The following is a 25,557-nucleotide window of genomic DNA, read 5'->3' as shown; positions in this document are numbered from 1 at the left end:
GTTTGAAGCACAGTCCCATTTCTGAGTGAGTGTTTATTCTAACTAGATCATTCACCCAATATACTGATGTCCAAACAGAAGGCTATTTGTATATGCCTTCAACCAAATACCATGTCTGGAAATTTCTGATATTCAGCCTAGAATCTCAATAGTGTTATCAATTAGTCTCATGGGTTTTTTATGTCATTTGAGGAAAATCAGACTATTATAATAATTTTTGAAAAAATAGTCAACCCTAACATATTTGATCTCTTAATTATGTCAATAAAAAAAAACAGGAAAAAGTAGTTCTTGAAATCAGAATATATAAAATCCAGATTAAAAAGAATATTTTATATTTATTTAATCAGTGGAATGTGCTTAAATATTCATATATCACTATGTAATTTCCACCATATTACTATTTTGACCAACTAGGCTTTTCCTCTGACTTGGTTCATTATAGAATCCTTTATTGCATAAGATATGTTTCAGGTGACTTGCAACCAAGGGATCCCTGGGGATTGAAATGCTTAGCTTAATTATCCTAAATCCCATTTTACTGGCTGCCTTCAGGCAGGGGAAACACACATACAAAAAGCCTCCACTTACTCCAAAGGCCATTACATTGTTCATTCCGCAGGCCCCCAGAGGGAGGATGCCAAGATACCTTGGTTATACTATGTCTGGGGAAACCCTTTTGGGGAGATTTGCACTATTAGAAAATTTTCATCTCAACCTGCATCCCCCCTGTCATCTTTGTGGCTTCCCTTCTGCTTGTGAGCAAGGGGTGCATAGCTTAATTTTACTCAGTTGTGTTTAATTTGTTTTCTCCTCTGTTCAGTTGCTTCTTTCCTCTCTACCTGGCCTTGGTCATGCCCATCTTAGTGATGCCAGGTTCTTGTTCACGAAACCGAAGAATGAGCTTCACAAACACTCAAGGTAGGAGAGCAAGGTACAGACTTTTATTTAGAGATAAAGTGAAAGGACAGAGCTCCTGACTCATGCCAGGAAGAGATAAGAGAGTCCGGGGTGGTGCTTTGTCTAGGGGTTTTACAGTCAGTTGAGGATTTTTTGAGAACATGTAAAAAAGCTTAGGAGTGTAGACTTATTAAGTGGTCCCAGAATATTTAGAATTAACTTAACACAAGTAACTTCCTGCTCTAATGATTTCTCCCTGAGATTCCGGCATCTTGGTCTGGGGGCATATGAAACAAGGCCATCTGCTCAGTCCCCAAGGTGGGCTGAGGTACTGTTTGCTAAAGAGGAAGTTAAGAATTTCGAACGTCTTAACTTCTTGGGTATTAAAATGCAATCTTATCTTTAAGGTGGAATCCTTCTTGCCTTTTACTGTGTTGTTTATACCTGGGCTTACTTGCTAAATTAGTTGCCCAGTTTGCAAAATCACCACATCAGATCTGAAGGAGGAAAGACAGTGCATGGGCTTGGGCCTTTTACACTGTTAAGGTAAATCTTACACATGATTATAAATGATCAGCATAATAAAAACATGTGCTACTATTCTTTATCTGGGACATATTAACTGATCTCACTGAAGAACGACTCTAGAGCTGAATGTTTAACACAGAGTTTTAGTAGGGGGTTTCCTTACATGCAGTTACATTGCTCTGACTGCAAATATCCTGCCTTGCTTTTTCTGGAGGCCCTTAACCTACTCTGACTACACCCACGGTCCCTGTCTCATTAGGACGAGGGTCAGAAGCCTGGTGTAACATGGGTACTACTGTGGTCTTTACCCCAGCAGCTCCTCTCCCAAACTCGTAATGCCAACACTCCTGAACTTAACTTTATACCTTCTCCTTGAATGTGCTGACAACACTTTCTGCTGACTCCTTTTCATTTAACATCCTTTCTTCAAGATATGCTTTTCTGTCTTAAGCATTTTTCCTCATTTTGCTCACGAGAACATTGTAGGTATTGTTACAGCATTGTTTCTGCTATGTGTTTCATCTTAGAAACCACAGAAACTGTGGATATTGCCAAGATACCATAATTATCCAAATATATGTATACATACATATATTTGTATGTATATAATTAAGTGTATGGTTCATTTTTCTTCTAGATTTATAAAACCAAGAGGTAAAGTGTTAACTTCTTCCTCTTAAGTCTTAGGCAGGAACTTTATCTTCTAGAAAAAATACTATTTGTTTATTTAATATTATAGGTGTCCATTTAATTTTTAATACCTGAGAATTAAGAATGGGCCTGGAAATGCAGAAATATTCAGATCTTCATATTCTTACACATCTTAGACATTTTGTCTAAAGGAAATTACCATTAGTCAGTAGAAATAATGCATTTTTACTTATGAAAACTCTTAAATATCTCAGTACTAATTTTAACCAAAATGATTTATGCTACTATTACAAAAATCAGTGTCTATATAAATAAACTATAGTTTCTCCTACATATACTATTTTCTAAGTTTCCTTTCTTCTCCTCTAGAATAACTCAATTTCACCATTTGAATAACTTACCCCAAAGGACCAGTTTGGGACTTTAAAAGTGCACCACCTCCATTTTTTTTTTAACATGATGCTATTAAAGAATCAACATGTTTTGACCTGAAATGTTAGAAATTGACGAGCTCTTTCAGAAATTCCTTTCCAGTTCTCATGTTGGACACTATTTCTCAGTCTAGTTGAACACCATTTTTTACCAGAGTCCCCACAGAAACTTGCTCACACTTCTTGCTTCTTGCTAGGCCAAATTTTTGACCGTATCTATACTTCCATTCTGCAGAGAGCACGGCCATCCAAGCAGAGTCATGAAAGAAGGGATATATAAATAAGAGCTGCCTAGAGTGCTCTGAATCACAATGCGGAGTACCAGGAGAGGATCTACCTTCTTCCCGTTTTGGAAGAGGTCCTCGAATTCTAGGCTTGCTTTCCATGCATCAACAATGCCTTCTAAATTAGCGAAAGCAGCAGGAGCATTCACAACTACTGAACATGATTGATTATTTAGCACTGACTTAAAACAAAGAGGTAAGCTGTATACTTGGCTGGGGGGAGGGGAGTGGAAAAGGTTGGGAAATTGGGAAGGTAGGAGGTCTCTCTCTTTCTTTAATAAATTAGTTATGTTCTTCGTACATGACCTTTAGCAGAAAATCCTGCCAGATTTCTCCATGAACAATCTCCAAGGATGAACCAGCCTTACATGGGTCTTACTTACTATTTACTTCATTTGTGTGTGTTTTTATCACCATGATCTTACTAGCATAAGATATTGGTTCTGTTGCCAAGGCAACTAAAATTTAACTACACTTGCGATAATCCTTACTGAGTTCTTGGCTATCCTTACATTTTTTAGTTGTTTGTTTCTACATACTTCCTTTGCTGATTATCTCCTCATGAAGGCTTCATTCTCAATCCCATTCAAGCCCAAATAAACTATAGTTTCTCCTGCATATACTATTTTATTGACTTCTTCTTATACTTGCTTACCTTGATGCTTTTTGTCTCCTCCTATACCATAAATATCCCTCATAATTATTTCTGACTCATAAAGAACAATAGATTATTTATGTTTAAGCTATAAATAAAAGAAGAAGAGCAGGAAATGTGGAATGGGAAGGGATGATCAGAGTTTTGAAGGATAAATCAAGAAGGCAGTGGATCTCAAAAGGCAAGAGTAAGGATTAAGAAGGAAGGATGGTCTAGCTCAACAAATAATGGAGACAGTTAAGTAGTATGCTTGAAGAGAAGAGGGAACTATATTAGAACAATTTGAATGTTTAAACAAAATATGCTACATTTTTCAAATGTCTATACATACCAAGTATATGGTTATTTTATAACTGACAGTGACTATAGAATATGTGCTTCACTTAAGAACCAAACAGTGTTTTTGTTATCATGTTAGATATTTCACTTTTCCTGATGTCATTTGATTATTAAAATAACAACTGATTAAAAGTAAAGAAAGTAAGATTTAGAAAAATGAATAGAAAGGTCAGGAAGCAATTACACCAGGGAGGATAGATGGGGCTGAAAGCATTTTGAGATGATAATCAAATTTTCCAGGTCCATTTAGTTTTGAGCATTACTTTCAGTGAGAGTAGTATTTCTTTTTAAGCAGTCAAATAATAATTTAAAATGGCATAAAAGTTTTCTGAATGAAGTATCTATATTCCATAAATGGCTTTTTCTCATGTATCCCCTTCCCCAGGCATCTGTTCCTGGTTGTCCCATTACATATTCTCCCCTCACTTTGGGTCTGGGCTTGGCTACGTAACCAGAGGTGGTGTAGGTGACCAGGCACACCTCTGAGTCTGTATCAAGAACTTGGTAGCTTCTACCAGGATTATTTGGAATTCTTGGTCTTGGGACACAACCTCCTGGAATCCAGCCAACACATCTTAGAAAGTTCAGACCACATTGAAAAATTATGTGCAGGATCTGGAACTAGCTTGCTAAGCAGTCAGCCAGTTGATAGCCAGTATCACCTACCAGCCATATGAGTGAGCCTCCTTGGGCTTCCAGCACAGTCTTCAGAGGACAGCAGTCTCATCTAATAGCTGATTTCAGTTGCTTGAAAATCCCAAGCAAATCTTGCTCAACTAAGTTTAGCAATTCATGAGTCATGAAAGGTAAAGAGGCGCTACTGTTTGAAGGCACTAAGTTTTGAGTGTTTTGTTATGCAGAAACAAATAACCAAAGAACATCTTCAGTTGAACATGCTTCATTGCAAACTATCCCTTCTCTTTAACTCCAATTCCACTCCCCATTCCAAAATACATATACACATCTATACATTTAAACAACAACCATCAAAAACCTGAAAGATGTAGCTGGACTTCTATGTTGTATAAAAGAGACACTCTATGATTAAGCCCAATTACTTCAATACAGACAAAAATGGTCATATCATTGAAGTTAACTTTAGTCACACTGTGTTGGCTTATATGAGACACATCTGGACGTACAAGAAATCAGCTGAACTATTTTGAAATTGAAAATGGTTACTTTTAAATGTTAATTACTGCGAAGTTCCCATTGCTTGTCTTAAAATAATAAAAGTTGTATCTCTTTTATCCTGATGTTGGCTATCAAATAGATTATGTCTGGGTGTATTTTCCTTCTGGAATTTTATGGAAGCAGAGTTCTGAGTAGTTTGGCTTTGTTTCTTGTTATGTGTTTAAAAAATGTATTGTGTTGGTTGGTTTGTTCGTTTAGTTTGTGTCCTCATAAAAATGACATACCTTAATGGAAGAAAGTACAGATATCTAAAACCAGACAATGAAAACTACAGAATTTGACTTTTCACTAGAAAATGCTTAATTTTGAATGCATATGACTTAAAATTTATGCACTTTTTGGTACAAAGCTTGATTCTATTTTGTTGTATACATGCTTTGTGTGCATTTAATAATTGTGAACATGTTTTCCTGACATTGAATGTACTATTGTGTCATAATTTTAGTAGCTTCATGTTATTTTATTTTATGGATATATGAGAATTTTTATAAATTCATCCATTACATATTTTTACAATCATGAAATAGGTTAGAAGTTACCAAATTTTGTATATTAAAATGAATTCTGTATATAAATTTACAAATTTCATGTATAAATTAGCTAGAATGCTTGTATGTTAGGAATAAATATTATATTACTAATCAGCCCCCATCCTCATTTTTAAAAAAATCCTAGAATCTATACCTGTTAATTCTGAAATAAATTCATTTATTCTCTTTTGTCTATTCTAAGAGCAGTCATTCTATTAATGAATGCAGAAATTACAAAGGCATATTCTGTCTCACTCATTCAATCAAAACAGGAAAGAAATGTATTGTATTTATTCAATTGAAATAAATGACAAAGAAGAGGAAGATAAGTGAATTGGTCTATTACAAAGTCTTTGAGAACAAAAAATTAGCATTGAATTGCATATGTATTTTACTTTCAGAGTGCCAGAGAAATACTGAATTGAAATTTATATCTCAAAAGGTCTATAGGAATAGGAATTGAGTCATTTACTAAATTATTAAATTGTACTCTAACAGTCATTAGCTTAAAAGTTTATTATTGGATTAATCTATGCTATCACAGGATTCTTTCTATATTTAATATTCTTCTCAGACTCTTCCACACAGTTTCTGAAGGTTATAAAGGACTTAAAATGACATCAGAAGAGGACAGATTTTGTTTTCTTACAGATTAGTTTATGTGCAGAATGACAGGCAAAGCAGAAAAAAAACATATTTCATGATGTCACATGTCCACACACAGTGGTTCCTTCCCTAAAATTCCCCTTTGAAATTAAGGAGTGGGAGCACAAGCTCTAAGTGCATCTAAGTCAGTAAAATAAGAAAATGTGTTGTTTTATACCTCAACTTATTTATCAATTTTTCAGGGCTCTTAGAAAAGTATTTAGCTTAGCATGATAGAAAATAGGTCAAATTTCTAGTCACTCTGTTGATATCTTTATATATGAAGGATATTGACTACTAGTTATCAGAATGTTCTTGAGCGAGGAAGAGCTGGATATCTCTTCTTGAATGTCCCACAGATACCCACTTTCAAAATACCTAAAGTTGAACTCATTACTATTTCTTAAAATATGCCCTTCACCTCCATTTTCCATGTTGGTGAATTATGCTACTCATTAATTAAAGACCAGGGTCTTACTGCATATATTTAGATTACTTTTCTAGATTTTAAACTGGGTTTCCTGTCTAGCCACAGCCAATTCATTCTACTCTTACTACATAATATTTCTAAAATTCAAATCCACTCGTAATATACCCTTGTTATAATATACCCATAACACACCCTTATACTTAATGATGTCCTAACATTCAGAAGTTACATTTCAAAATCTTTACTAACATGTAAGGAGCTTTATCATATAATTTTTGCTTAAAATTTCTATCACTCTTCTTATGTACTTGTAGCAGTTAAAATTTATGTTTAGATGCTAGTAACAAAAACTTAAAAATAGATGTTTAAAGAAAATATCATTTTTATTTACAACACACACACACAAAAAGTCAAATTGTGACTATTCCAGCCAGCAGGATAGAGAAAGGGGCAAAGAAGTTTATGTTCCCTCCCTTATGAATTCTTCCAAGATGACATAAAACTAATCTCCACTTGCATATCTTTGGCCAAAACTTAGTTATGCAGCCAATCCTAGGTAGATTTAAAGAAGAACTAGGTATTCTTGTGGTTACGAGAGTCAGAGAATATTAGCAGAGAAATAGAAAAAGAGAATTAACATTTGGTAGGCAGTTAGAGGTTTTGCTACAGTACTTCTAACCATGATGTACAGCATGATTTGCTTTCTGAACAAATCATGACGTTTCATGGAGACTCATGGTGCTTCATCTAGAATGTGTTAATTCCTCCTTCATGAAGCTAAATTCTATTCACTCATCAATTGGAACCTATCCAAGGACCTTTGTGTGACAGTCTTATTTCATGGGCTGTACTCTGTTTATACCTATATTATTAACAATTCCCACCCTAAATACTTTATAAAAGATATGTTAAGTGTACAAATATGAATTTTTGTTATTGTTGCTTGTTTATTAAATTTCTGTATTCTTTATGTATTTAGTCTCAAAGTCAAAGCTTTCCTGGAATTATATAAGGATATATGAGGTACCTGAAAAGCTGATTGAGGAGGAGGGAATTTTTCATCCATAACTGAATTTGAGAAAAGACAATAATCAAATTCTGGAAAGTGTTATTCTGCATTTGTGATCATTCAAGTCTTGTCATATTTTGTAAGATGGCCTGTAAGAAAAAACAAAAATGCCTTGAACCAGAAGTTTCATTTTTTTTTTCTATATAATAGCTGAACTCTTTAGTGTTTCATTTTGTTTTTTTATTTTAATTTTTTGGTTCAATAATTGGGATATAAAATAAAATCCTTTAGTGCCTTTTTCTAAGTTAGGATGTATGGAAAATATAAAAACCTCTTCTAAGTGAGTAAGGGTTTATAGCCATTAGACATTTTACCTGATTGTTTTGTTTAGTTTCTCAAGCCCAGCTCAAAATAAATACTTGATTATGTGTGATGGCATAGCATGTCTTCCTGGGGAAAATGTTATTCTGTGGTCACTGATGGTCATCCATAAATGCAGGGTCAGTGCTGACCCTAAGAATGAGCCTCACTGGGTTAGATATATAGCAATAGATATGTAGTAAAAGGCAGGATGCTTCTAAAAGAGAAGTGGGAGTTGGGCTGAAGTAACTTTATTAGTAGGAAATGGGAATGTGACCCGCCTCAATCTGTTACATTTAGACAGCAGCAAAATGAAGTATGAACCCAATACGCATGTAAGAAAGAGAGAAAAGACTACCGTGAGCCAAGAAAATAGTAAAGTTCTCTCACAGGATAAAAATGCATTACCATAAAAAATACATTTCTACATGCCACTCAATTTTAAGAAGATTTTTAATATTTGCATGTTTATTACTTCGTTTGTGTATAATTGATATAATGTTCAAATATTTAAACACATGAAGAATAAATCATACCTAAATTGTGGTAAATTCTCTTTCCAATAAATGCGTTGTTTTTTTTGTCATTGGACTTTCTTTTTTTTTTTTGCTATCATTAATATACAATTACATGAACAACATTATGGTTACTATACTCCCCCTATTATCAAGTCCCCAACATATTCCTCATTACAGTCATTGTCCAATCAGCATAGTAAGATGCTATAGAATCACTACTTGTCTTCTCTGTGTTATACTGCCTTCCCTGTATCCCCACCCCCTACATTATATGTGCTAATCATAATGACCCTTTTTTCCCCTTCTCCCTCTCTTCCCATGCATTATTTCCAATCCTTTTCCCTTTGGTAACTGTTAGTCAATTCTTGGGTTCTGTGAGTCTGCTGCTGTTTTGTTCCTTCAGTTTTTTCTTTGTTCTTATACTCCACAGATGAGTGAAATCATTTGATATTTGCCTTTCTCCACCTGGCTTATTTCACTGAGCATAATACCCTCTAGCTCCATCCATGTTGTTGCAAATGGTAGGATTTGTTTTCTTCTTATGGCTGAATAATATTCTATTGTGTATATGTACCACATCTTCTTTATCCATTCATCTACTGATGGACATTTAGGTTGCTTCCATTTCTTGGCTATTGTAAATAGTGCTGTGATAAACATAGGGGTGCATACGTCTTTTTCAAACTGGGCTCCTGCATTCTTAGGGTAAATTCCTAGGAGTGGAATTCCTGGGTCAAATGGTATTTATATTTTGAGTTTTTTGAGGAACCTCCCATACTGCTTTCCACAATAGTTGAACTAATTTACACTCCTACGAGCAGTGTAGGTGGATTCCCCTTTCTCCACATCCTTGCCAACATTTGTTGTTGTTTGTCTTTTGGATGTTGGCCATCCTAACTGGTGTGATGTGATATCTCATTGTGGTTTTAATTTGCATTTCTCTGATGATAGGTGATGTGCAGCATCTTTTCATGTGCCTGTTGGCTATCTGAATTCCTTCTTTGGAGAAGCTGTTCAACTCCTGTACCCATTTTTTAATTGGCTTATTTGCTTTATGTTTGTTGAGGTGTGTGAGTTCTTTATATAATTTGGATGTCAACCCCTTATCAGATATATCATTTATGAACATATTCTTCCGTACTCTAGGATGTCTTTTTGTTCTACTGATGGTATCCTTTTCTGTACAGAAGCTTTTTAGTTTTATATAGTCCCACTTGTTAATTTTTGCTTTTGTTTCCCTAGCCCAGGGAGATATGTTCATGAAGAATTTGTTCATATTTATGTTGAAGAGATTTTTGCCTATGTTTTCTTCTAAGAATTTTATGGTTTCATGACTTACATCCAGATCCTTGATCCATTTTGAATTTACTTTTGTGTACAGGGTTCGACAATAATCCAGTTTCATTCTCTCTCATGTAGCTGTCCAGTTTGCCAACACCAGCTGTTGAAGAGGCTGTCATTTCCCTGTTGTATATCCATGGCTACTTTATCGTATTTTAATTGACCATACATGGTTGTGTCTATATCTGGGCTCTTTAGTGTGTTCCATTGGTCTATTTTTCTGCTCTTGTGCCATTACTAAATTGTCTTGATTACTGTGGCTTTGTAGTAGATCTTGAAGTCAGGGAGCATAATTCCCCCTGCTTTATTCTTCCTTTTCAGGATTGATTTGGCTATTCAGGGCCTTTCGTGGTTCCATATGAATATTAGAACTATTTGCTCTAGTTCATTGAAGAATGCTGTCAGTATTTTGATAGGGATTGCATTGAATCTGTAGATTGCTTTAGGCAGGATGGCCATTTTGACAATATTAATTCTTCCTATCCATGAGCATGGGATGTATTTCCATTTATTGGTTTCTTCTTTAATTTCTCTCATGAGTGTCTTGTAGTTTTCAGAGTATAAGTCTTTCACTTCCTTGGTTAGGTTTATTCCTAGATATTTTATTCTTTTTGGTGCAATTGTGAATTAAATTGTTTTCCTGATTTCTCTTTCTGCTGGTCCATCATTAGGGTATAGGAATGCAACAAATTTCTGTATATTAGTTTTGTATCCTGCAACTTTGCTGAATTCAGATATTAGATCTAGTAGTTTTGGAGTAGATTCTTAAGGGTTTTTTAAGCACAGTATGATGTCATCTGCAAACAGGGACAGTTTGACTCCTTCCTTGCCAATCTGGATGATTTTATTTATTTTTATTGTCTAATTACGGTGTCTAGGACATCCAGAACTATGTTGAATAAAAGTGGGGAGAGTGGGCGTCCACTTTCAGCTTCTTGCTGTTAAATATAATGTTGGCTGTGGGTTTGCCATATATGGCCTTTATTATGTTGAGGTACTTGCGTCTATACCCATTTTGTTGAGAGTTTTTATCATGAATGGATGTTGAACTTTGTAGAATACTTTTTCAGCATCTATGGAGATGATCATGTGGTTTTTTTTCTTCTTTTTGTTGATGTGGTGGATGATGTTGATGGATTTTCAAATGTTGTACCTCCTTGCATCCCTTGGATGAATCCCACTTGATCATGATGAATTATCTTTTTGATGTATTATTGAATTTGGTTTGCTAATATCTTGTTGAGTGTTTTTGCATCTATGTTCACCAGGTATATTGGTCTGTAATTTTCTCTTTTTGTTATGTCTTTGCCTAGTTTTTGTATTAGAGTGATTTTTGTCCTTATAGAATGAGTTTGGGAGTATTCCCTCCTCTTCTACTTTTTGGAAAACTTTAAGGAGGATGGGTATTACGTCTTCACTAAATGTTCGATAAAATTCAGCAGTGAAACCATCTCATGCAGGACTTTTGTTCTTAGGTAGTGATTTGATTACCAGTTCACTTTCTTTGCTGATAATTGGTCTATTCAGTTTTTCTCTTTCTTCCTGGGTCAGCCTTGGAAGGTTGTATTTTTCTAGAAAGTTGTCCATTTCTTCTAGGTTATCCAGTTCATTAATATACATTTTTTCATAGTATTCTCTCATAATTCTTTGTATTTCTATGGTGTCCATAGTGATTTTTCCTTTCTCATTTCTGATTCTGTTTATGTGTGTAGACTCTCTTTTTTTATTGATAAGTCTGGCTAGGGGTTTATCTATTTTGTTTTTTTTTTTTTTTCAGAGAACCAGCTCTTGCTTTCATTGATTCTTTCTATTGTTTTATTCTTCTCAATTTTATTTATTTCTGCTTTAATCTTTATTATGTCCCTCCTTCTACTGACTTTGGCCCTCATTTGTTCTTCCTTTTCTAGTTTCATTAACTGTGAGTTTAGACTGTTCATTTGGGATTTTTCTTCTTTCTGAGGTAGGCCTGTATTGCAATATACTTCCCTCTTAGCATGGGCTTCACTGTTGTTGAATTATTGTTGTCATTTGTCTCCAAATATTGCTTTATCCCTGTTTTTATTTGGTCATTGATCCATTGATAATTTAGGAGCATGTTATTAAGCCTCCATGTGTTTGTGGGCTTTTTCATTTTCTTTGTGTAATTTATTTCTAGTTTCATCCCTTTGTGATCTGAGAAGCTGGTTGGTACAATTTCAATCTTTTTGTTTTTAGTGAGGTTCTTTTTGTGGCCTAGTATATGACCTATTCTTGAAAATGTTCATGTGCACTTTTGAAGAATGTGTATCCTGTTACTTTTGGATGGAGCATTCTGTAGATGTCTGTTAAACCCATCTGTTTTTCAGAGCCTCTGTCTCTTATTTTCTGTCTGGTTGGTCTGTCCTTTGGAGTGAGTGGGGTGTTGAAGTCTCCTATAATGAATGCATTGCATTCTATTTCCCCCCTTAATTCTGTTTGTATTTGTTTCACATATGTAAGTGATCCTGTATTGGGTGTATTGTTATTTATAGTAGTTATATCCTCTTGTTGGACTGACCCTTTTATCATTATGTAATGTCCTTCTCTGTCTCTTGTTAGTTTCTTTGTTTTGATGTCTATTTTGTCTAATACAAGAACTGCAATTCCTGCTTTTCTCTCAGTATTACTTGCATGAAATATCTTTTTCCATCCCTTTACTTTCAGTCTGTGTATGCCTTTGGGTTTGAAGTGAGTCTCTTGTAGGCAGCATATATCTGTTTTTTTATCAATTCAGTAACTCTCTGTCTTTTGATCGGTGCATTCAGACCATTTACATTTAGGGTGATTATCAATACATATGTACTTATTGCCATTGCAGGCTTTAGATTCATGTTTACCAAAGGTTCAAGGTTAATTTCCTTTCTATCTAACAGTCTAATTTAACACACATTGTATGCTATTACAAACACAACCTAAAGGTTCTGTTTTTATTTTTTCCTCCTTTTTATTCCTCCTCCATTCTTTGTATGTTATGAATTATATCCTGTTCTCTTTGTCAATCCCTTGGGTGACATCTATGTAGCCTTAGGATTACTTCCATCTAAAGGAGTCCCTCCAAAACACACTGTAAAGGTGGTTTGTGGAGATAAATTTTCTCAGCTTTTACTTATCTGAAAATTGTTTAATCCTCCTTCACATTTAAATGATAACTTGCCAGGTATATTATTCTTTGTTCAAGGCCCTTCTGCTTCATTGCATTAAATGTATCATGCCACTCCCTTCTGACTTGTAAGGTTTCTGCTGAGAAGTCTGATAGCCTGATTGGTTTTCCTTTGTATGTGATCTTTTTTCTCTCTCTAGTTGTTTTTAAAAGTCTGTCTTTATCCTTGTTCTTTACCATTTTAATTTTTATATGTCTTGATGTTTTCTTCCTTGGGTCCCTTGTGTTGGGAGATCTACGTACCTCCATGGCTGGAGAGACTACCTTTTTTCCCAGATTGGGGAAGTTTTTAGCAGTTACCTCCTCAATGATACTTTCTATCCCTTTTTCTCTCTCTTCTTCTTTTGGTACCCCTATTATGCATATATTGTTCCTTTCAGATTGGTCATGCAGTTCTCTTAATATTCTTTCATTCTTAGAGATCCTTTTTTCTTTCTGTGCCTCAGCTTCTTTGTATTATTCTTCTCTAATTTCTTTTCCATTTACCATCTCTTCTACAAATCTAATCTTTTTTAAATCCCTCTATTGTATCTTTCATTTCAGATATGGAATTTCTTAATGATTGAATCTCCATCTTAAATTTGTTCCTGAGTTCTTGAATGTTTTTCTGTACCTCCATAAGCATGTTTATAATTTTTATTTTGAACTCTCTTTCAGGAAGATTGGTGATTTCAGTTTCTTCCTTTTCTGTGAGATTTTCATCTGAACCATGTTCTTTTGATGCTTCATATTTCTGTGTGGTGCCCACTAGTGCCCAGAAGCTCCAGTCCCTGAAGCTGCTCAGCCCCTAGAGTGAGGTTGGGGGTCGTAGGGGAGTAGAGCTGGTGCCTGGGGGGAGGGAAGATCTGTTTCCTTACTCCCGTCTGTGGTGCCTGCCTCCAGTGTCAGAGCCAGCGGGCCAAACTCACAGGTGTAAGCCTCTGTGCTTGGCATCTCTAGCTGTTGTAGGCTGAGCCTCCTTCTGGCTGGCCTGACAACAGCACAGTGGCTGCTGGTTTGCAAGCCAGTGCTGTCAGGCCAGGAGAAAGTCTTGGCAGGCTACATGTTACAGTGGGGGGCCTTAGAGCTGAGCAGCCAGCTAGCGGGATGGAGTACCTGAAGCTCCTCAATGTTCCCAACCCTGTTTCTTGAGGTCTGCTCTGTTTGTGAGATCTGCATGCAGTCTGGTTTAGCCCTCTTCCCTGATGCTATTTTAGGGTTAGTTGTATTAATTAACTATATTTTCATACAATTTGTGGTTTTGGGAGGAGTTCTCTGTCTCACCTCTCATGGCACCATCTTGAATCTTTTAATAAATGTGTATTTTATAATTGGTAGTGAGAGTTGTCCTAAATCTAAAATTTTCCTTTTTACTGTTTACTACCTTTCTTTTCCATTCTTATTTATCTTAACAGTATCTGAGATGTGTAATATATAATAATTTCTTTCCCAGATATTTTTATTTCTTTTCATTTTCAATAAAGGTAACTAGAATTAGGAATTTCTGATATTCAATAAGACCATAAGGAAGTGGAAAAATAGCCTTTAGACATTTCTACTGGTGGGCAGGCTAAAATAAATAACATGGAAATGCCTGATTAAATATATGTATAATAATTCTAACTATGAGGGGTAGGTATTTATATATCCAGTCATTCTTAGATTCAGCAATTAAGGTTTGGTGAAAAATAAATATGACTAGGCCAATTTTAAAGTCAACTTAAAACTGAATTTTAATGATTAGAAAAATACCAATTCAGTGTAACCAAATGCCAAAATAAAATATTTCAGGCAAACTGGTCCCATAACTTTAGAAATCAAACCTTTGTATAGTACTTTATAAGCTTTCTTTTCTGTAAACAAGACCTGAAGGACATGTTAATAATAATAATCATTCTAATTAATTAATAAAGTTTTGCTAAGTCCCTGGAATAGACTGTGGGCTGTGGAACTTGTGAATTGGATTGTCTGAGCTTGCCTAGAATCTACAACTTAATGTGTGTCTGACTTTAAACAAGTTTTTCACTCTCAGTATTTTAACCTGAACAACTTTTAACTAGTTAAAGTTGTATGTAACTGAATATTTACATATTTATTTTCCATGATTTAGATATCCTTTAATTACTAAAAAATAGTGATTTGTTTAAGCTATGTATTCTTCCCCACCCCCACCAAAATCATTGATTTTAATGTAGTTTTGAGTGAATTTAATATTTGCTAATTTTTATTGGAATTTATTCCAAATTTATATAATCATTTCAAGGGTAAGTGCCATGAAAGATTTATACCAATGCTTCTAATTTAACAACTATCATTATAAGCATATTGAACAGTTTACACTTACTCTATAGGAAGGTGTCATATTATAGCTCCAAGATTTCAAAAATATCAGAACAAATCAAACTGACTTCTGAAATTCAAATGAACATGAATCAATGCATCTTAGATAAGACATTTGCCAAGAGCACACACTATGTTTTCCTTATGTACTGCCCACACCTTTGTGAATAGCTCCCTTAATAAAACATCTTCAAATTATCTTAATTTGGTTCCATCAGTTGTTATCTGCTGTGACTGTCACTGATTTAATAATTAGTACCAGAAGTGTCCCTGTGCAACAAACTATGAAAATGGAGTCTGGTTTTGTTTTCTCATATAGCTAAGCGATACTGGGATAATCTCATTGCTGGGGAAATGTGACACATGTAATTGCTGGCATAAAATTTCATTATAATTATCCAAATCATTTCTGGTGTAGTATAGAATGAAATACAGGAGGAGGGCAAAGTGGTAAGAATTCAAATGTCTGTGACAATTAAGTACCATGGTAACACAAACGAATACAAAGTTGGTAGGATTTGGCTTCTTTGGACATTCCCAGAGAGCATATACAAAAAGAAAACTGCAAAGTTATGAAGGAAAGAAGAAAACTGCAAAGTTATGAAGTATAAATTGTAACCTGTGTCAAGAGCCAGAAGATCTCCACAGCTTTGAAAGAGTTTTTATTTACCTGGGCAGATGTAGCTAAGGACCAAGTTAATATCTAATTGTAAGGGTAGAAAGTACAGTTCCTATTGAAAGCTAAATCCTATCAAATCTCTTGTTTTAAGGTAGGGGCTGGTAAACTATGGCTCTCAGACTACCTCCTCTTTTTATTGGAGCAGTCACAACATTGGTTTACATGATTTCAATGGCAGAGATGACAGAGTTGAGCTGCTTCCACAGAGACTGAATGGCCCACAATGAATAAAACATTTCTCAAGCCTATAAAGAAAATGTTTATGAACCCCTGAGTCACTGGAGTGGCATTTTTGGAGAATGAGTGGGACCTTATGATATGGAATAGAGTCTGAGCAAATGCAGATGAACCTGAGAAATGCTAAGCTTCAAAATCCATGAACTACATTGTGAAGGCAGCACCCCATTTTGACATAAGAAATTTAAGATAGGAAAACAGTTGTGTTATAAGCACCTCTGTCACCCATCATGTAACAAGAAGACTTAGGTAACCCTGACAGAAGTCCAAGAAGACAATGCCTTTAACACTAAAAAAATCTAAAAGAACATTTCAATTTGTTTTAGCAAGATCCTGAAGAGCATGTGAGGGAGCAGGAGTTAAACAAAAGGTAAATAAATATAAGGTTCACTTTGGACAAATTCACTAGAGTGGGTGTTTCTGTGATTTCATGTGTTGATTTGAACTGCTGGGAGTGCTATTAATAGCCTATTAGTGCTATTAATAGCCAATTAGGTGGGTGTTTTTGTGATTTCATGTGTTGACTTGACCTGCTGGGAGTGCTAGTAATAGCCTATTAGGTTAACTGCTGGAAGCCTGCACTCAATGGTGACCTATAGTCAATAGAGCCAAACTGCTGGAATTTCTCTTATGTGCTATAGAGAGAAGAGTTTCAAAGTTTGAAGAATGAGCATGATGGAATGAATCTATTTTGAGCTAATAATAATCTAATCAACTACCTACTAACCATAACCCCCAAAAGGTCCCAGAGGATACACCCTTTTTTAAGGCATTTAAAATATACTGACCTCGAATAATCAGTATTTGCAAAGAATTCTGTGGTATTTGTCTTCTAGAATCGCATCAGAATTGCAAAAATTAATGCCACCGTAAAGAGAGATTGTGATTCCTACCACTTTCCCATTTAACTTACTGATTTAAACAGTGACACTGAAGCACAGAGAAATAAACTAACTTGCCTAAACTTACCCAACTAGTTTAGAAACAGAGGCAGGAGACCAATGTAGGTATTCTGAAACCAGAAACCCTGTTTGTAGCAAATACACAATATTGCTCTTCAGATGTGAAAGTTAGCTGATGGAAGTGGAAGATGAGTGTCTGCAGCTTAACATGCAGAAGAAACAGCATTTTATCCTGTAAAAGGGTCAAATTTTCTGATGGGGGAAGGATGTTTTATCATAAGCAATAATGAAATATGAAAGATAATTAGGAATTTCAGAGTTAACATAGCATTTGGCAAAAGAAAAAAACAATAAATGTTTAAACCTTTTGTTTTGAAAGAAGGAGCAGAACAATTTTCTGGTTTCATTCACATATCATAAACTCAGTTTGATTATTGGGTGCTTTCAGCAGAATGTTGTTAATAGCCAATTAGGTGGGTGTTTTTATGTTGTTCCTTTTAGGCATATATGTTTCCATGAAATGCCAGTTACATCGTGCATATGGAAAATTGGGGGCACTGAAGACTCTTTTGAAATAAGAAATGAGATCTCTTAGTATAAGAAATAATGGGTATCTCAACTTAAAAATAATCTCCCAATTTTATGGGATATTCTAGTCATAGAGTTGCATGTAGGGTGCCAAGAACTACATCTGTTTATGACCTAGGTAATGAGGTTTGCTCTCAAAGGCTGGGAAGAAATTCTGTAAAGGAATTAAAAATTCTGAAGCTTTCCAATATGATCCCTAGGAATAGCGGTCAGATGGTGATCCAATGAGGCATGTGGTCTCCAATTTCCCTGGAGGGGTATTCGATGAAATGCAGAAAAACACAGAGGTGAAGTGACTTGTCTCAATCATTGAGAAAAGAATGACTGAGGATTTTGGGTTACCATGACTGTAGATAGGGGCAGGACCTAAGCACACAGGTTTTTTCAATTAAAAAAATTAAGATCATATTTAGTTTGTAATGGACTATGTAATGAACCTGAGAAATGAAACTATATGTTAATATTTGAAAGTGACCAGAAAAGATGTAGATCAGCCCCCAAATTAGTCAAAGCAAGGAAGGATGATTCAAGTGATGTGACTTGAAAGGACAGTGAGATTTAAAGAGAAAACAAGCAAGAATGTTGCTCTTGATTTACACCTACTGGAGTCCGACACCTCGATAAGCAATGGAAATTTCAGCAACACAACTGCATGCAATTCCTGTAGGAAGTTCCTGAGTTATGCTTAGAACAAGCATTTGTCTCAAGAAACTGATACTCATAATTATTAATTTATTCTCAGTGGGTGACAGAACTTATCAGATATAAAGCAAGAATTTCATTTCAGGTTTCCCTAACTCAGTAAGTCATTTCTCTATATTTTACTACTACCCACTAAACATAGTAATTATCAGTATCAATCTTTGGACCTAATTGACCACCTGGTTACTTTCAATGCCAATGAAAGCAACTGAAATAATAGGCTGTGAATGACACATTGATACTATAGTATAAACTTAGTTATCTCAATTTAGTAAAAAATGAAAGTATAGCATGAAGCTTTGTTCTTGGATTGCTTAATACCCTTAAAAATGGGTATTATCTAGCATGCATCTGACCACTTTACCTAGAATGTATTTGAGTCTGAACATTTTAAATTGTGTCCTATTCATAAGCATATGTTTATGCAGAATCAGTTATGCCACTCATAGGAGCCTCAGGGAACAAAACGCATGATGGTATTTTAAGAAAAAAAAATATTTAAAATAAAGAGACAATACTGAATTACTATGTCTATTTGAACACCATAAGGATGGCATGTATGTAACAACTGTTGTCATACTTTTAAAATATAAATCACAAAGTAACCACTTCCAAAAGAGATTTATTCTGTAGTCTAAAGCAATTTACACCAAGTAAGTCATATACATTGCATTATATGTTAAGAATAGCTACATAGTATTCTTAGTACTTAGAATACTTCATTGCAATTTTATGTTTTGGTTATCTTACTATTCACAATATGCAAAGATTTCAAGCCATTTTAATTGGCTACATCGTGCTAACCCATTATTCAGAAAAATATGTTATGCGTTGTATTACTTATTTTGAAGTGCTTCTACATCTCACTAGGCATCTTAGATGGCAGCAAAGACTATTTAATGGGGAGCCTTTTCTACTCACTATGATTAGGTTGAATGAAGAGCAGCACATTCACTATAGTTTGACTTTTCACAGACTGTGAGAAACCATGATCAGTAAATAGTTGCCTACAAAATGTGAAATGGATAGAAATTGAACAAAATACCAAGTTTATTGTTAAACTATTTTCATCTATACTTATAAGTCAAAGTCCAATACTGAGCATTTTCATTTATGGAAAATGTTGCAGATATGGAAAGAGAATCTGAGAAGAGTAACAAATTAATGAATAAGATTTCCTCTTCTAGGAATACTTCATGTAAGAAGGAGAAAGAATGACTTAATTTTGGTATTTAGAGTTTTACAGAAAATATTGAAAAATGAGAATTTTTCATTTATCATTTAACCATCCATGTAATTTTCAAACAGAGACATATGAAAATTCAGGTATGATAAATTTTAAACCAAAGGAACAACCACTTTATGTTTAATTATCCAATTTTCCCAACCTTCTATACATTTCAGATTGTTGCAAGACACACTTAGATATTTTTTCCCCCATGTAAAAATAAAAATCATTAAGAAATCAGGGTTTCCCTTTAAAGCACATATCATGGGCCTTTGGACTTTTAGAGCCAATGTCAGCCTATCCATCTCTGTGTGAATTCCTAAAATGCATTTTTTGTGATGCATGGAATAAAGTACCTCCATGTCAGATTGGTAAGTAGAACAGTGGCTGGATATGTGCCCCCACTAACCCTTGGCAGACAGTAACCTGAAAAACAGCAGAATTTCATTGACTTATACCAGCTGTAGGACCTCACATACCTCACATTTTTCTCTTGACTCAAGCAGCTTGTTCGTTTGTTAACATTTATATTTAGGTGTAATATCTCTTTTAATATAGATTGAAATGTTATAAAGAAAGGAGGTATATCTTGGCTTGTAAAAAGTGAAAATGTGGTTTTAGATTACATATTAATTTACGATTAACAATTCAAACAATACAAATAAACTAACCTGTTGTAAGCTATTTCAGAAAATCAGAATGACACATCTATAAAATATTCATTTAATAAAGTATTAATATTTCTAATTTGTTTTTGAATGTTGGTGTATGCCAGTTTCACTCTCAATGATTTAACAAATCCATATTTGACAAGTGTATATTCTAATCCAATATTCAGAAAACAAAGTTTTTAAAATCAGTTTGACCTGGTTTAAATAGGCAGTGATATGTGATTCACTTTCAAAAAAAAAAAGATTCAGTTAAAGCTACAATAAAGCATTTAAGCAATTTCAGTGAATTCAATTTCCTAAAGTCTTTTTTATAAACTGATTAAATTTATTTTTGAGTCCTTCCCATGTATTGAGCATTAGGCTTGCCATCTGATGTTAGGGATTAAAAAAGTGAATAAAAGTTAATCTCTGACTTTAAAGAACTCACAGTTGGCCCTTGACAACATAATTTTTACCAAAATGAGTTCTTGAGAGGACTAAGAATGATCTTTGCCCTAAAGCTTCCTTATGATAAATTGGTTACTCAGAGTGTGTACCGACCTAATCCTAAAGCCAGCTTCAAAAGAAATAGGAGCAAATTAGAGGTCTGTTTGTACAGTTCTCCTGATTTCTAAATTCTCACTACTATAATACACATGCTCAATTTTTTCCGATTATATCTACAATAGTAGTTTAAAAAATCATATATGAGTACTTTGGTGACAAGAAAGCAATTTTTTTAAAAAGCAAGAACAAAACCTAAAAGGCTTTCTAACACTATTGTTAAGAATTAAAAATGGAAAATATTTGGTAGAAACAGTTCTGTCAATTAAGTGAGAAAAAAATGCTTATTAATTTCAAGTAGATTTATTTCTGTCCTTGAGCTTCATATCATCAAATCAGGGTATGTAGTATTCACATGATTTCATTTGAAAAATCACGGTGCTTTACACTATGTAAGTACTTTTTTGGAAAGTAGTTTAATCTGATGAAAAGGCTAGAAAATATTTTCACAAATTGAAAAAAATATTATCTCTTTTTCAAAATAGGGGGGTACAAAGATCAAGAAAAATATGGGTGATGATCAGACTCCAAAAAGGGAATAGCGGTTACCAAAGGGGAGCAGGGGGAGGGAGGGAGAAGGGGACTGAGGGGTGTTATGTTTAGTACACATGGTGTGGGGATCACAGGGAAGACAGTGTAGCGCAGAGAAGGCACATAGTGAATTAGTGGCATCTTACTGCACTGATGGACAGTGACTCAGTGGGTTATGCGTGGGGACTTGATAATATGGGTAAATGTAGTAACCACATTTTTTTTCATGTGAAAGCTTCATAAGAGTATTTATCAATAATACCATAATAAAAAAATATAGGTGATGATAAAGAACAAAGGATTAAGATGAACTCATCACCCTCTGTCTTTGGTCCCATACGGCGTGTCTGTGAACGGTAGCATTTACCAACCTGAGGATACTACAGTGTGTCAACTTTGGAGAAGTCATAAGCCTAACATTTACTCAGATCTCCATATTGGGTGATTTTTGTGCAATCTCTCCCTGGGTCTGTAGTCTGATTTTTGGACTGTCTAGAATTTGTAACTTTAGAGTAACCCTTTACCCTGATGTAGAATTGTCCTTGAATGGAACTTTGGAGAACCTGCATTTGTCATGTGATTCCCTTCCACAATTTTCATATTCTCTTTCGGTAATCCATGGGAAGCCCATATCAATACCTTTTTAACTGTCTATGTTTCGTCATTTTATAGTGTGTCAGTGAATAAAACTTCAGGTATTACAATTTCTAGAAGTATGAACACTTATAGTATTTTCAATCCTCAAAGAATTAATAATTTATCATGGAGTGTCTTACCCTGCCCAGTATACTTTGTCATTCTACATGAAAAGCTCCTACTTCTACAAATGACCTTAATTTATGAAAGTTTCCAGAGGTATGGAGTGTGTCATTTTGTAGAAGATTAACATATATGATAAAACAGAAGAATAAATTTCCTATCTGACTTCATAAAGATAGGGAAATCTAATCTTCAAGACTACTTTTTGGATGGTTATAGCATAATTAGAAATTCTAGTCTCACCTATGGTACTCAAAAATGAAAACTCTATGAAATCACATTTAGTAATGCCGTAAGAAAAAATGGACCTTTTTACTGTGCAAATGTGGAAATGACAGAAGAAATATTTTCCCTAATATTATATTGAAACTTTATTCTACAACCTTTGGGAAATGATTCTGTAATTTAGCAAATTCTAATTACCTTTTAATTTCCTTTGTAAATTCAGGACTAACTTCTTAAGTTTTCTCAGTGTAAAGTTATTCTTTATTTTATGTTACTTAATTTCTCTCAAATTGTGTTCTAGATATCAAAAGGTGATTGAAACCTATCTTAATGTAATATGATCAGATTTTCTATATTCTGTTGTAAATGTTTTGTCAATGTACAAAATAACTTCTGCTCTTTGAAACTACCACAACTATTGTACCCTGATTTTTAACTGAAAGCATGATGAATGTTTGAGAATATTTTTGTTTTTTTCTAGTTGTGATGGAGGAAGAATTACCACACCCATGTTCTTGAATGTGATTTCTACTTCTAGAGATCACAAAGTAGCCTGGTCGCTTCATTTGCCACATTGCACTGTAAGCCCATATGTAATTGGCTTTCTGCTACCACTACTGGGTTTCTTTTGACATTGAAACCAAGTTTTACCTACCCCTTAAATATGCCAGATTATTTCTCCCTAGATGCTACATGGTTTGCTTTTCCACAAGCTGGCTCTGATGAGTTCTGCAACCTTTTCCGTATTTCTAACCTGTTTTGCTGCACCTGTATTATTTATGCTCTCTTCTCTCATTAAACTGTCCTGATTTAGAATAACCTAAAAAATTATGATATATCTTGATTTAGCTATTCTCCCAGACACCTAACAATAGATTCAGTATAAACTTGTATAACACAGAATACAATTTTAAATTAGTATCTACAGTAACACAAACACACATGTAACCTTACATCTTCAAAATAAGAATTTGATTTTAAAGACATGGCTATATGATTATTGTGAATATACGTCCTTAAACACTTTCACACTTTTGTTTTTGTTTTTTATTATTAAGGTATCATTGATACACACTCTTATGAAGGTTTCACATGAAAAACATTGTGGTTACTAATTCACCCATATTATCAAGTCCTCCCATATCCCACTGAAGTCACTGTTTATCAGTGTAGTAAGATGCCACATAGTCACTACTTGTCTTCTCAGTGAAACACTGTCTTCCCCATGATCTCCCCCATACCATGTGTTCCAATCATAATACCCTTATATCCCCTTAACACTCCCTCCCCACACACCCTCCCCAACCCTCCCCTTTAGTAACCACTAGTCCCTTCTTGGACTCTGAGTCTGCTGCTGTTTTGTTCCTTCAGTTTTGCTTTGTTGTTATACTCCACAAATGAGGAAAATTATTTGGTACTTATCTCTCTGCCTGGCTTTTTCACTGAGCATAATACCCTCTAGCTCCATCATTTTGTTGCAAATGGTAGGATGTGTTTATTTCTTACAGCTGAATAGTATTCCATTGTGTATATGTACTAACTCTTCTTTATCCTCTCATCTACTGACAGACACTTAGGTTGTTTCCATATCTTGGCTATTGTAAATAGTGGTGTAATAAACATAGGGGTGCATACATCTTTTTTAATCTGAGTTGTTTTCTTGGGGTAAATTCCTAGGAGTGGAATTCCAAGGTCTAATAGTATTTCTATTTTTTATTTTTTTGAGGAACCTCCATATTGCTCTCCAGAATGGTTGAACTAGTTTACATTCTCACCAGCAGTATAGGAGGGTTCCTCTTTCTCCGCACCCTTCGCCAGCATTTGTTGTTCTTAGTCTTTTAGATGATGACCATCCTAACTGGTGTGAGGTGATATTTCATAGTGGTTTTAATTTGCATTTCCCTGATTATTAGCAATATGGAGCATCTTTTCATGTGCCTGTTGGCCATCTGAATTTCTTTGGAGAAGTGTTTGTTCATGTCCTCTGCCCATTTTTAATAGGGTTATTTGCCTTTTGAGTGCTGAGGAGTGTGAGTTCTTGATATATTTTAGATGTTAACCTCTTGTCGAATATGTCATTTACAAATATATTCTCCCATGCTGTAGGATGCCTTTTTGTTCTGCTGATGGTGTCTTTTGCTGTACAGTTTTTTAGCATGATGTAGTCCCATTAGTTCATTTCTTATTTTGTTCCCTTTGCCCAAGAAGATGCATTCAAAAAAGTTGCTCTTATTTATGTTCAAGAGATTTTTGCCTATGTTTTCTTCTAAGCATTTTAGGGTTTTATGACTTACATTCAGGTCTTTGATCCATTTCAAGTTTGCTTTTGTGTATTGGGTTAGACAATAATCCTGTTTCATTCTCTTGCATGTAGCTGTCCAGTTTTGCCAACACCAGCTGTTGAAGAGGCTGTCATTTCCCCATTGTATATCCATCTCCTTTATCATTTATTAATTGACCTATATGCTTGGGTTTATATCTGGGCTCTTTAGTGTGTTCCATTGGTTCTGTTTTTGTGCCAGTAACAACTTGTCTTGATTACTGTGGCTTTGTAGTAGAGCTTGAAGTCAGAGAGCATAATCTGCCTGCTTTATTCTTCCATCTCAGGATTGCTTTGGCTATTAGGGATCTTTTGTCATTCCATATGAATTTTAGAACTATTTTAGTTTGTTGAAGAATGCTGTAGGTATTTTGATAGGGATTGCATTGAATCTGTATATTGCTTTAGGCAGGATGGACATTTTGACAATCTTAGTTCTTCCTATGCATGAGCACAAGATGTGTTCTCTCAATATTCTTTCATTTTTAGAGATGATTTTTTCTCTCTGTACCTCAGCTTCTTTGTATTCCTATTCTCTAATGTCTTTTGCATTTATCATCTCTTCTACTACATCTAACCTGCTTTTAAATTCCTCCATTGTTTGTTTCTTTTCATGTACTGTGTTCTTTAATGATTGAATCTTATTTGTGAGGTATTCATTGAGATCTTGAATATTTTTCTGTACCTCCATGAGCATGTTTATTTATTTATTTAGGTCTCTTTCAGGAAGATTGATGAGTTCAGTTTCACTTGGCCCTTTCTGGTGTTTGTGAGATTTTGGTTTGAACCAGGTTCCTTTGTCATTTCATATTTGTATTTGGTGCCCTCTAGTGCCCTGAAACTCTACTCTCTAGAGGCCA

Source organism: Manis javanica, chromosome 5 (genome assembly GCF_040802235.1).
Source record: "Manis javanica isolate MJ-LG chromosome 5, MJ_LKY, whole genome shotgun sequence".
NCBI classification, from domain to species: domain Eukaryota; kingdom Metazoa; phylum Chordata; class Mammalia; order Pholidota; family Manidae; genus Manis; species Manis javanica.
The sequence above is the reverse complement of the archived record's forward strand: the minus strand, read 5'-3'. Positions refer to the sequence as shown.